The 12598-nt window shown below is 37.5% G+C and overlaps 1 protein-coding gene across 2 annotated transcripts in view; it reads right to left on the bottom strand.

Moving 5' to 3' along the window:
• Cdk14 (cyclin dependent kinase 14) overlaps positions 1-12598 on the bottom strand; it is a 707419-nt gene that overhangs the window by 542858 nt on the left and 151963 nt on the right. Inside the window, exon 1 of one of the 2 annotated variants that reach the window (XM_045161060.1) lies at positions 9710-9826. The exons of the other annotated variant lie outside the window; for it this stretch is intronic. The gene's annotated coding sequence lies outside the window, so the exon portion shown is untranslated. Of the gene's footprint in view, positions 1-9709; positions 9827-12598 lie in introns of those variants that run through there. 2 annotated transcript variants of the gene reach the window in all.

Here is a 12598-nt window from a genome sequence, read left to right as displayed (position 1 = left end):
AATAAATAAAAATTTTAGAAAAGCATTGCATTCTTTCATGCTGCTTCAGGGACTATATAGTTTTGTTGTGACTCTTATTAGGCATGAAAATCACTATCAACAGACTAGGTTAATGTTTTATGAATTCTACTCAGGATATTTAGGTGTTCTCCCAGCAGCTCAAGCTTTATGAAATGTGATCAAAATAATTGTACTTAGCTGCTTTCCCTTCCATTATAATTATATACTTGGATTTAGATATATGAGATATACTTTGTTTACAGGCTCATATAGACAGATACATCTCAAATCATAAGAGTAAATTTAATGTGAGATCCAAAGAACACTCACAGAAAGAGCAGAAGCACTGTGCCTATAATTACTTCATATGTACATAGGTTTCTCAGTCTGTCATTGTCTTTAGAGGTCAGCATTTCACCTGGGACACTCTGACTCCATGCTACTTGCAAAAGATCAACATGGCACTATCTGGGATGTCAGGACCACCTTAGTCTTACTGTCAAAATCTAAACTTTAACAAGACCTCCTCTTGTGTGTGTATACACAATGAAGTTAGAGACATGGTACCATAAACCACATAATGATACATTCTATTGTTATGGTGAAATGAGGTCTTAAAATCTTGATAGAAATCAACTTCTTTAGAGGCATAATTTATTTCAGTCTCTAGATACAGTAAAAGTGATGAACATACCATCATTCCTCCAGTAACATTTTTTTGTTGATAATTCCCACAAAATATAAAGATAATTTCAGGTAATTAGTGAAATAAATTTGCCTAGTATATGTACCCAATATGTGTAGAATGCTATATATACAAATACACAAGGCAATGATATTAGGGTAAGAAAATAATATACATGGATTTTAATACTATATGTATGTAATATTAGTTCCTATATAGAAAGTTATGGATTTATATGCTTCTAATAAAAACCACTGTTTTGAGGGCTGAAGAGATGGCTTAGTGGTTAAGTAGTTGCCTGTGAAGCCAAAGAACCCTGGTTCAAAGCTCAATTCTCCAGGACCCACATTAGCCAGATGCTCAAGGGGGCGCATGTGTGTGGAATTCATTTGCATGGCTGGAGGCCCTGCCATGCCCATTCTCTCTCTCTCCCTCCCTCCCTCTCTCTCTCTCTCTATCAGTCACTCTCAAATAAATAAATAAAAATAAACAAAAAAAGAAAAACAAAAAAGCACTGTTTTAACAGTGATCATAGGTGTGTGTGTGTGTATATATATATTTCTTTTATCACCACAAAAATTTTCTAAAGAGAACTGAATTGAGACCCTTTTCTTTTTTTAATTCCTTTTTTCTTTTTTTTTCTGAGGTAGGGTCTCACTCTAGCTCAGGCTGACCTGGAAATCACTCTGTAGTCTCAGCGTGGCCTCAAACTCATAGCAATCCTCCTAACTCTGCCTCCCAAGTGCGGGGATTAAAGGTGCATGCCACCACGCCCAGCTTACTTTGCTTTTTTTTTTTTTTTTTTTTACTTTTTATGTTTGTTTGTTTGTTTTTTGAGGTAGGGCCTCCTCCTAGCCCAAGCTGACCTAGAATTTACTATGTATCTCAGGCTGGCTTCAAATTCACAGTGATCCTCCCATCTCTACCTCCCAAGTGCCAGGATTAAAGGCTTATGTCACCACACCTGGTCTTACTTTGCTTTTTATATGCAATGTTTTATTTTTGTGGCTTTGGAGGAAAAACCAAACTTTTGTCTCTGAGACGTACCTTAGTCCTCCAATGCAGGAAAATAAAACCCTTAGCTTGCATGGCAGAACTGAATAGGCCCCTCCAGATTTGAAAAAAGGTATGAACTCCTACTCCTGTTCTATGGAAAGCCGGTGAGAAAGATTTCATATATTTTTCCATTAAAAATTTACTGAACATCACAAAAGGTTAAGAGAGAAAGAAGAAGGTATGTAAATTCTCTGACTTCCATTTGAATCCACAATTATAATCTGGTTAAAACTCCATTATGAAAAAAATAACAAAGTCAAGGGTATACCATTAATATTAGATAGCCACATAATTATCCAGTGTTGGAAGATGAAGTAACAAAATTTAACATCTATATTTTACCCTAACCCCATATGGACAGGCTCAGGAATGGGGCATATGAGATAAAATATCTACCCAGAGCAAGGGAATGACTTTTTCCTATGATTCTACAAACCACAAGCTTAAGCCAACTTACAGAATTCCCACAGCTGCACAAAGTGGGATGCCCATTCTCAACCAAACAGAAGAACCAAACGCCACAGGGTGGCTCACAATGCATGATAATTAGCTTCTTCAAGACATAATTCCCTTAAAGCTTTTATTCAAGAAAGCAAAAGGTCTATTTCTGTGCATAGGGACATTTTCCTCCTCTCTCAAAGAATTTACAGGTTTAAATATAGCTCTTCTTTTTATTAAGTTCATTCATGGGTCCTGTCTGAGAAAGGGAAATCAGAATATTGTCAAAGGACCCCACATTGTGCACATGTGTAAAATAACCTGGCTAGGGGTGCTAACTATTGCTAACTATAGCAACTTATAAATCAAGAACATGGACCATCTCAGAAGTACCCATAGCTGACAAGCAAACAAGGTGAATCTGAAGTCAGTAGTATTGCTTGGTCCAGAACAGTTTCCACCTGTTCTTACATGCTTTGTGTTTGGGGTCTCTGAATTATCCTAAGACATTGCACAAGCTGCCATTGGTCGGAAAGCCTGTGCAAAGGTCAGTACTGGTGCCATTTGAATCCTGCTGTTTTGCTGAACCACCCTGAGCCTCTTTGTACTAAACCAGGTCAGTTCTACCTTCATGTTTATACCTCTCAAATAGCTCACTATGCTATCTCTCGTGCAAGATAAAACATGCAAAAAGTACAATAACATTAAAAAAATGGAAAGTGAAAAGAACTAGGTACTGAAGGTATAATGAATCTATTAGGACCTGAATTCTTTCCCCTGATAACCATATGAACAGCACTTAAAAATTAAAGAATATAAAGATTTTTAAATTTCTTCCCTAAATGATAAATAAAGTTGTATTCTATCATCTTACTCTGAAAAAGATGTGTACATAAATAAGTACAACTTATATCCCATCACCTACAACAGCCATCTTTTCAAATAAAAATTTAAATTCATTATTAGTGCTTGAATAATTTAGTGGCTAATATCAAGAGTAATGTTACAATGTTTGAAAATGTTGTGCTTACCTCCTAATAAAACCTAAATGTAAAACTGACCAAAGAATTCAGAAACATGTAGGACATCGCTCAATATAGGATTGACTTTTGAAGCTCTCACCATTTCCAGAGAATCATATATAGGTCACTAACTGCACAGAGCTTCTGAAGAGAAACAGAGGGAACAATGATCCTTTGAAAAGAAAATAGAAGCATCTTTTAGTGCAGCTCTAACAATTGGCCCACCTACTATAAAGACCTAAAATTTGAGCCATAATAAATTTGACAGCAATCCATTAATAACAAAGTCCTAACTTATTTCATAAGGACCAGCTCTGCAAACCTTTCCAACCACTGAGAAAAGTCAATAGTGACTCCTCACTTAGCCAGCCAAGGTGAATAGAACAGAGCAGTTGGGTGCACAGGTCCTGCTGCTTGTCTGTCACCTGAAAACAAACGCCAGTGCTTCCAGAAGCATTTCACTGTCAACATTTTTAGCAAGATCTCATTTAGCCTAGCAATAAGCTGCTGGGTAAAATGTGTTGCCAACTGGGCAGAAGAGTAAGTCTATAGAACATCCAGCTTCACAAAGCCTGCCAGATGATAAAGAGAAAACTGGAGCATTCTATTCCAACCTCCTTTTATCTTCTCAAATCCAGTAAGATTAAGAACTGTTCATAGATGCTCTACAATAAAGCAAACTAGAGAAGGAGCTGGGACCTGACATAATGCAGTTGCTAGAAAAAAGAAAGGGAAACTGAAGACGAGATGAGATGAGAGGAGATGACAATGGTGATAATATCATTTATGCAGCTCTTACATAATAGTTACTATAAAAACTGCCCTAAATATGGCTCTTAACCCCGGACAAGAGCCCCAGAAGTTATCACCATCTCACTTTTGCAAGTGATTAAACCGAGGCACACATTAAATAAGCAACATGTCCAAGGCCACATAGATAAAGAAAGATGATGGCATTTATTGTAAGACAAATCTACAAAGCACAAGCTCTTGATCACTGTGCATGTGTCTCCTGATCCAAATGTCCTAGAAGGAAGGAACAGAGGTCAGGCATGTTGCAATACTTCTCTTCATCCTCTCCCATGCCTCCTGATGCAAAAGTAAAAGAGTATTCAAAGCAGCACAAAGTAACTCATCTGTGGTTTTCTGGCCTATCCTTCTCTTCTCCTTGGAAACCCATACCCAACTAAATGTTCAATTAATTATTCTAATTTGAATCTGCTTCGTATCACAAGTGAGGCTATATGGAAAAAAAAAAAACAGAGGAGCAAGAAACAAAGGGGCTGTCAGGTGTGGAGACTCATTCTTATGTACTTGGGAGGTGAGACACGAGGTTCAAGAGTTCAAGGCCAGCATCAGCTACATAACATAGTGAGTTGGAGGCCCAGAAAGCCAAGCGCCACATGTTCTCCTTCATATGTGGATCCTAGCTACAGATGATTGGGCTTCTGTGTAAGAAGGAAAACACGTAGCAGAGGCCAGTAAGTTAAAAAGGAGATATAAAGGGAAGAGAAAGGAAGGGAGGAGGGTATTTAATAGGTTGGTATTGTATAGATGTAAATAGAATGATTGAGATGGGGAGGTAATATGATGGAGAATAGAATTTCAAAGGGGAAAGTGCAGGGGGGGAGGGTATCCATGGGATATTTTTTATAACATGGAAAATATTAATAAAAATTGTGAAAAGATAAAAAATAAAATAAAATAATTTTTTTAAAAAAATGGTAGGGCTACTTAGTCAGATGTGATGATGACTCAAGGAATAGATGTTGCCATAGTGAACCCTCCTCTTCTATGTAGATTTGGTCCCTTGGACACAGAGTTAAAGGCCTGGATATAACTGCTGAATGACCAAGCCTGCAAATCGCCAAATTAGTTGATGGCAACCCAATAGATGGTTTGGGGGCCCTTACTTAGCTTTCTAAAAAGGATCCCATATCCAAAAAGAAAAACTTATCTCAACTTAAGAAATGTCTTAGGATAATTCAGAGACCCCAAACACAAAGCATGTAAGAACAGGTGGAAACTGTTCTGGACCAAGCAATACTACTGACTTCAGATTCACCTTGTTTGCTTGTCAGCTATGGGTACTTCTGAGATGGTCCATGTTCTTGATTTATAAGTTGCTATAGTTAGCAATAGTTAGCACCCCTAGCCAGGTTATTTTACACATGTGCACAATGTGGGGTCCTTTGACAATATTCTGATTTCCCTTTCTCAGACAGGACCCATGAATGAACTTAATAAAAAGAAAATCAAGAGTGAAAAAAATTATATGGATGAAGTTATGGTTGGCTCATTCAATGAAAAACTGCTTGCTATGGCATCAAACTTGCACCCTCCTTCACTCTCCTGTCTAATTCAGAGGATATCTGAAGGTTTCTGGTTAAATGTCCACTGAAAACAGTGGTAGGTTGTCCTGCAGTAGCATTGGGAGACTTGGGTAGAATTCTGATGAATCTTTGTTTATAAAGTTAGACCAAGTAAGGGAGAACAACAGTGGATAAAATCTGAATGTGAATGCCGATAAAAGCTGCAATCCAGCTTCCCATTGAATATTTCAGTTCATTGTTGCTCTCTATCAGTAAATAATAGACATGAAAATCTTAGCAGCTCAGTTACCATGCTCAATTACCAAAACATGCAAATCATCTAAATGTAACATATCAATAGATTGTTCCCTCAATGCATTTCTATTCCTCATCCCTTGCCCCTGCCCACTAGCTATTATTTTTAGTAGCTCTAAGTTATTTACTGTGGTGAACATATGGTAATTTGATTTGGTGACATATAATAACGGGAAGACTGCTGGTTTTTCACATTAAAGTCAAAGCATACTCTGAAAAGAAATGAAATTCCAAGTTTTGTTATAACACAGATGAACTCTGAAAACATACTAAGTGAAGTAAGCCAGACATAAATGGGGCAGTACAATATGTGGTACTTGACATAAAATAAGATACCTAGAAAAAGCAAATTCAGAGGCATAGAAAGTAGAAGCAAAAAGATATTCCAGCTTGAGAAAAGGAAAAATGAATAATTATTATTTAATGTCTATATATCCTCTTTAGGATGATGAAAAGTTCTGGAAATAAATAGTAGTAATGATTGTGAAACTCTTAATGTATGTAATGTCAGTTAATTATAAGCCTAAATGATGAAAATGGTGAGTTTTGTGCAATATGTAATTTAACACAATTTTAAATACCAAATATGTAGCAGCTCTGTCACAATTGCCAAAAAAAATTATAATAGAACTTCTCCTTGAAATGTAGAGGGTAAGCTCCATGTGGACATGGACCAGATAAACTTGTTTTATTCATCACTACTGCACAGCATTCTCTCCACAAATGTTTGTACAATAAGTGAATATATAAAAGAATGGGAAAGGGTTCTCTTAGGTAGGAAATAAAATACTTAAAAAGCACCAAATTTACTCTCCATGAGACACAATGGTGCTCATTCCATAATATCCCATGATTCATATTGAAGGCAATAGCAACACTATATCTATGCTCTGCCTATCTCACCTGTGCCTCCTGCACAACCTGTCTTACAGTGTCTTACACAAAGTAGGTGGCCGAGAAATGTTGCCTGTGGAGGAGAAAAATATGAGTGTAAAAGCAAAGTAAAACATAACTGCTTTAGTACTTCTTTCTTCAAAAATTTCTCCGAAGATCGGATCATTACTATTACAGGAACACAGGACCAGATACAGAATGCACAGTATTTGCTACAGAACAGTGTGAAGCAGTATTCTGGAAAGTTTTTCTAAGACTAGTGAAGAACTGAAGGAGTCCTGCATCTTTTTTTTTTTTTTTAAACCTGCTTCTGTTTAAAAAGCCAACATTCTTCTGCTTCATAGGTGTTCTGCATTTGAGGTATAGTGAAATCTTTGCTATTCACCAGATGTAATGTTTTAGTTCCTTACAAACAGGGTTGGGGGGAGGGCCTGCAAAAAAACTAACATTGAAATTTTGAAACAGCAGCAGAGTGAGTGAATTTTATTTTTTGTTCTTTGTTGGTGGTTTTAAAAAAATTCCCCCCCCTTGTAATTATTGTGAACACCTTGCTTTGTGGTCACTGTAAACATTTGGGGAGGAGGGACAGGGAGGAAAGTAATAGTCCACATGTCCCTGGCATTTGTTCAGAGCAGTGTGCAGAATGTAATGCTCTTTTGTAAGAAACGTTTTATGATTTTTAAGATAAATTTAGTGAATCTATTTTTGGTGGTCTTTTTTTTAAGACAATTTTCAAATGGAGGTTGAATATCCCAACCCCTCCCCACCACCTAAACCCTTGAGTTTGGTTTTCAGCTCCTCTGTTGAACAAAAGTGCTCCTCTTGAATATAGATTTATAAAGCTTGGGTGATTTCTAGATGCTTAGACAGAAATTCCGTCACACTTACTCCTACTTATAATGAACTCTGAGGGTGTTTTCTTCAAATGTTTGCTCCCCCTTTTCACATTTTGTAAATTGTGAAGAACCCAGGTGTGAGCAGCAGCAGGATACTACTCTATACCAGAAGTCTGATGGACAGCAAGTTTCATCAGAATAACATTTGGTTATGGAAGTGGCTGATGCTGAGTAAATTCTCATTATTTTTATTAGGTAACTTCTCACTTATAGACTTAAACTGTCAACGTGCCTAGTGTTTATTAGTTAAAATTTGTAAAAAAAAAAAAAAAAGAAAAGAAAAAAAAATATATATATATACATATACTTGTTTTACTATTGTATTCAAATGAAAAAAATGAAAGAAAAATGTACCATTTCTCTGTTACATGTTGAATTATGTAGGAAATGTTTGTGAAAATTCCAAAAAAAATGGAAAAGTTACTGTGGATGTTTTGTGTAGTATCTTGGCATTTGTATTGATAGTTTAAAATCCACATCCAAATAAAACTTCCATGATGCTAGAAAAAAAATTCTTTCTACAAATGCACTTTTCCTTCTGTCATACAATGAAAAATAAACCTCACAGCTTATACAAAGTGAAGGTAAAAATATAAATAGCTAGAACATATCATGTTTAGAAGATGCTTCATGTTGTTTCAGAGAAACAACATGAAGCATCTTCTAAACAGAATTCAGATGAGACACAATAGGTCATAGTTCATCTTTAATATTATTTAGAAAATAATAAATGATCAAAAATCCAAATATTCATTCCCACAAATTAATGTCTAACTTTTATAGTTAATTTTGTGAATAAATAAGGAAGTATATTTAAGGGTCTTCCTCCAAAAAATTATTTGCTCTCAACCATAACGTGCTATTAATATTTTTATTGATTAGCCAATCAAGTAAGGAGGTATTCTTTCTTAAAAGCTTTTGTGTCATAAAATCACAGAGATCTAGTATCAAGCTCAACATGCAAGTTAGTGATGATACGGTGACTTACAGCCACTGAACAACAATTACATTTCAAGTGAAGTTAAAGTAAACATAAGGAAAATATCTTAAATCAAATGATGACATCTTTAACATTCAGCACCTGATCTATATAAACCCACCAGGACTTTACAATGTATTGGTGTCACTCTATACAACATGAAAACACACCCTTCAACTTCAAAACCCCTCACTGCTAAATACTTGGTGCCAATTAACAAAGGAAATAGGAAATCATCCTCTGCAGATGGCAAGCTTTACATTTCAATCTTTTGATTTTCATCTTCTTCATGAGCAGGTAAGCCTTATTTTTGGAGTAGTCTGCCTACAGCCCTGTCCTTTCTTTCTTTCATGCATGCTGGGGTTATCCATCAGTGCCCAAAGTGCTAACAGGCAACCAGAAAAGCCAGCGCTTCATGCAGAACTGCATGAAAGATTACTGCTTCCATCCACAAGAGCAGAACCACTACAGGTGTAACGATGCTAAATGCCAGCACACTGACCTCTGTTTGGTAGTACACACTGAAAGCAGGTACATTTCAGGGCTGTAGAGTGGGGTGGGGAGGAGAGTATAAAATGAGCAGAAAGGAAGCCCCAGATGCCTAATATATTACAGGTAATATTTCTACTCAGATCTAGCTCAGCTAAATTTGCAGATATCAGTTTACCCTGAGGAAAAGTGGTCTCCCGTCCTTCACCTGCTTTCACTCAGAGGACATTCAGCCAAGCGGAGCCAGGCAAAACAATCTATCAGATCATTCTCAGCTACACAAAATAAGACCAGTTTCCAAAGAAATAAGACTCAGCTATGGCAAAGAAGCAGTCCTTGAATGTTTTCTTCATCTCATCTCTGTACTGGTGTTTACAAACTATAAGCAGTAGCCTGCGGAGCCTCCAGAGACTAGCGATGAGTAACCTCCTGTCGGGTCCCTAATTTAAACACCCTTTTATCAATCTGTGATGATTCTGGCAGTCAAATACATGGGAGAGAGTAAAATGACATGCATAAAATGAAACGTTTTTAAGTTGTAAATGAGTGAGTCAGGAGTCAGGCTGGCTGAAATGCTCCAAATGAAAACCCCGTGCTATAATTTGAGGCATGCTCTGCCTTACCGTTTTGCTGTTGTCTCTCTCAGCCTTGATTCACCTGGACCTCTTTACCATACCTCTAGCAATGTGTTTGCACCAAGCCAGCCACACACAGCAACTGAATTCACATCTTTCTGCACTAGCAAGCTGAAATGGTACGGCCGTACTACAACCAAGAAAGGGGGAAGCAAAAGAAAAACAAAATCCAGAAATCACCTTGGAGAAGCTGATCTCTGGAGTATGATCAAAAACAGTTTCAGAAGAGCACAAAGGTCATGCTAGTATTCACTATCGATAGCTTTAACTGTTCAATTCTCCCCTTTAAACAAATCTGTGGTTTTTTTTTTCTCCAAACACGATGGACTTGCCTGTGGAGTTCCCAGGAAGACAGAGTAACCCAGCTCTGCAGCAGCATTGCAGCCAAAGTAACTGTGCATACGCTGTCCAGGCAATCCACAACACACTGTCTCTCCAAAAAGATATCGATTTCTAATGCAGGGCTGCTTCAAAAAGATACAGAATGGGAGCTGAGCAGCTAATGGTGATTGCAAAGAAGGAAAAACATTTAATCAAGGGATGCATCTCATCATGCTCAATTCAATTTTTTTAAAAGCACCAAAGGAAGCTAAGAAGTGTCCTGAGTGACAACCCCATTAAATAATAATCTGAGATCCTATAGCCAAGTTTAGGCTTCCATCATTAATGCTGCAAAAGCTTGGGAAATGGTTTAATGTGTCTCTGTGAATACATTTATCAAATGCTAATAAGGCATAATGAGAACTCTAAAATTACCATGCAACAAATACATGACATTTAAAAAAACACACAGGTGTAACATTTAGTGAACCAAACTGACAAACACATAGTTATGAGCCTGCAGAATTATTGATGAGCTCAAAGACAGAATACCAACAATAAGCATAGTTTACAATCCTTGGGCAAATTGTGTCAAGTCATGCATGCCACAAGGTACTGGTTAGCAAAGGAAGATTCTAAACTGCTACTCTTTTAGCGCCCCCTACAGGAGAGTGGCTGATCTACAGTTCATACTTTTTTTTTCTTATCCCTGGAAACAAATCACAGATACTCATAAATTAGATTGACATAGGGAAAAAAAAAAAAAAAACCTGAAAAGTACCTTAAATGAGGAATTAAAAGTGGCACAATAATATAATCTTATAAATATTCACTTATTTAACAAACAACTACAAGAAGAGGTAACTACTGTGCCAACAGTGAGTGGTCAACATTCCCAAAGCTCCTGGGACTTGAGTAATCAAGGCTGAAGGAAAAACATTTACCCTTCACATCCTAATTGGTATAAAACTGAGTAATCTCCTTTATCCCCTACTTGCAAACCATCTTCATCATTTTGAATGACACCATGAAGATGTTTAACTTTATTTTTTTCCTGCAACACAGAATCTTGCAAAAAAAAATTCTTCTTAAAAATTATTATGTACTTCCTTCTCTGTTACAGAAATAATGTTATTTCGATAATGCCAGAAAACTATTGAATTATTTGAACACCATTTCTGAACAGTGGGCTAATTTCAACATGTCTTTCAAGGCCAAGTTTTATATATCATTACTCATCCCTCCACCCTTAAAGTCCTCATTACAAAACCAACAGCACCTCATATTCAAATCAATTAGGATTTAATCAGATGTTGCCTCATAGATCACTCATATTATTGGTATTGTCCATATTTTAAGGTTCTTGAAGGACAAACCATATCAATTGCATCTTTTTTCTCAATTTTCCTCTAATACAAAGCTCAACATATAATGGTTAATTTCCTGCAACTTTGCCCTGAAGCCACCATCCTGACTGCCTACAATAAAACTGCACTTGTTGAGACTGTATTTTTTTTTTCTTTTTTCCCCATTCCCCAGTCCCCCATCCACTTCCCCCATGGACACCTGCTCACTGAATTTGTTTGCACTCCTGTCACCAGCAACTGCTTCCCTTCTTTACTTCCTCAACAAGCACTGAACACTTATCTAAAGGTTAGGGAGACCTGTAGAACTAACCTATGGAAGAGTCTGCTCATGAGAGGTTTCTAGTCTAGTGGGAGGTGTAGGCAAACAAACAGTAAACCAGTGAACAAGGCCAGTGCAATGTGCTGGGGGAGGCAAGGGGACAACTCTGAGGTGGCTATGGTCAGCTGAGTAATGAGAAGCAGAAAGCTGTCACTGCTGGGGGAAGAGCATTTGAAACAGGGGCAACAATAAAGATAAAAATGCTTGAGAGGGAAGCAGCTTCGGGGAAGTAGCAGCTTGACCACCTTGAGCGAACCATCCCTCACTCAGCAGGGACTTTAGGTGCCCCACTCAAACACTCTGTGTCTGCAGATCGCTGGCCTTTGCAGTAGCCTGGGCTCTCCAGGTCTCAGTCGATGCATATAGGGGCACAAAGGGCTGTTCTCTAGCTTCAGGTGGACCACTGTTGAGTACCAGTGCTTCATATGAGGCTCAGTTCTTCCTTAATTTCCCCAACCTTGTCCTGTCTCCTTAATTGTTTTTACTGAGAATATGCCTAGCCATGACTAGGCACCCAGGAGCCTACACATGAACATCAGATCTTGTACACAAGATGCCTGTACAGCATGTGGCATGCATATATGCCTAAAGTCCTTAACAGAACCTTTCTCTCCTCTTCAAGTTGTAGTTCCTCTCATATCCACACCAGTCATTTGTGACCCACCTTTCACCTCATTATGCTTGAAAGTCATTACTAACTTGAATTTGCCCTTTCCACATAAAGTAACTTTTGTCAAATGCTTCTCAACTCTTTGTCTTCTTGTTCCCAATTCCATTGATTTCTTTAGGTTCTTGTATGAACTATTATTTTTACTTCCCAGGTGGCCTCCCTGTTTCCCCTCCTTTGCCTGTCCAAATCTTATTTCTGGA

Source organism: Jaculus jaculus, chromosome 10 (genome assembly GCF_020740685.1).
Source record: "Jaculus jaculus isolate mJacJac1 chromosome 10, mJacJac1.mat.Y.cur, whole genome shotgun sequence".
NCBI lineage: Eukaryota > Metazoa > Chordata > Mammalia > Rodentia > Dipodidae > Jaculus > Jaculus jaculus.
The sequence above is the reverse complement of the archived record's forward strand: the minus strand, read 5'-3'. Positions and strand labels throughout refer to the sequence as shown.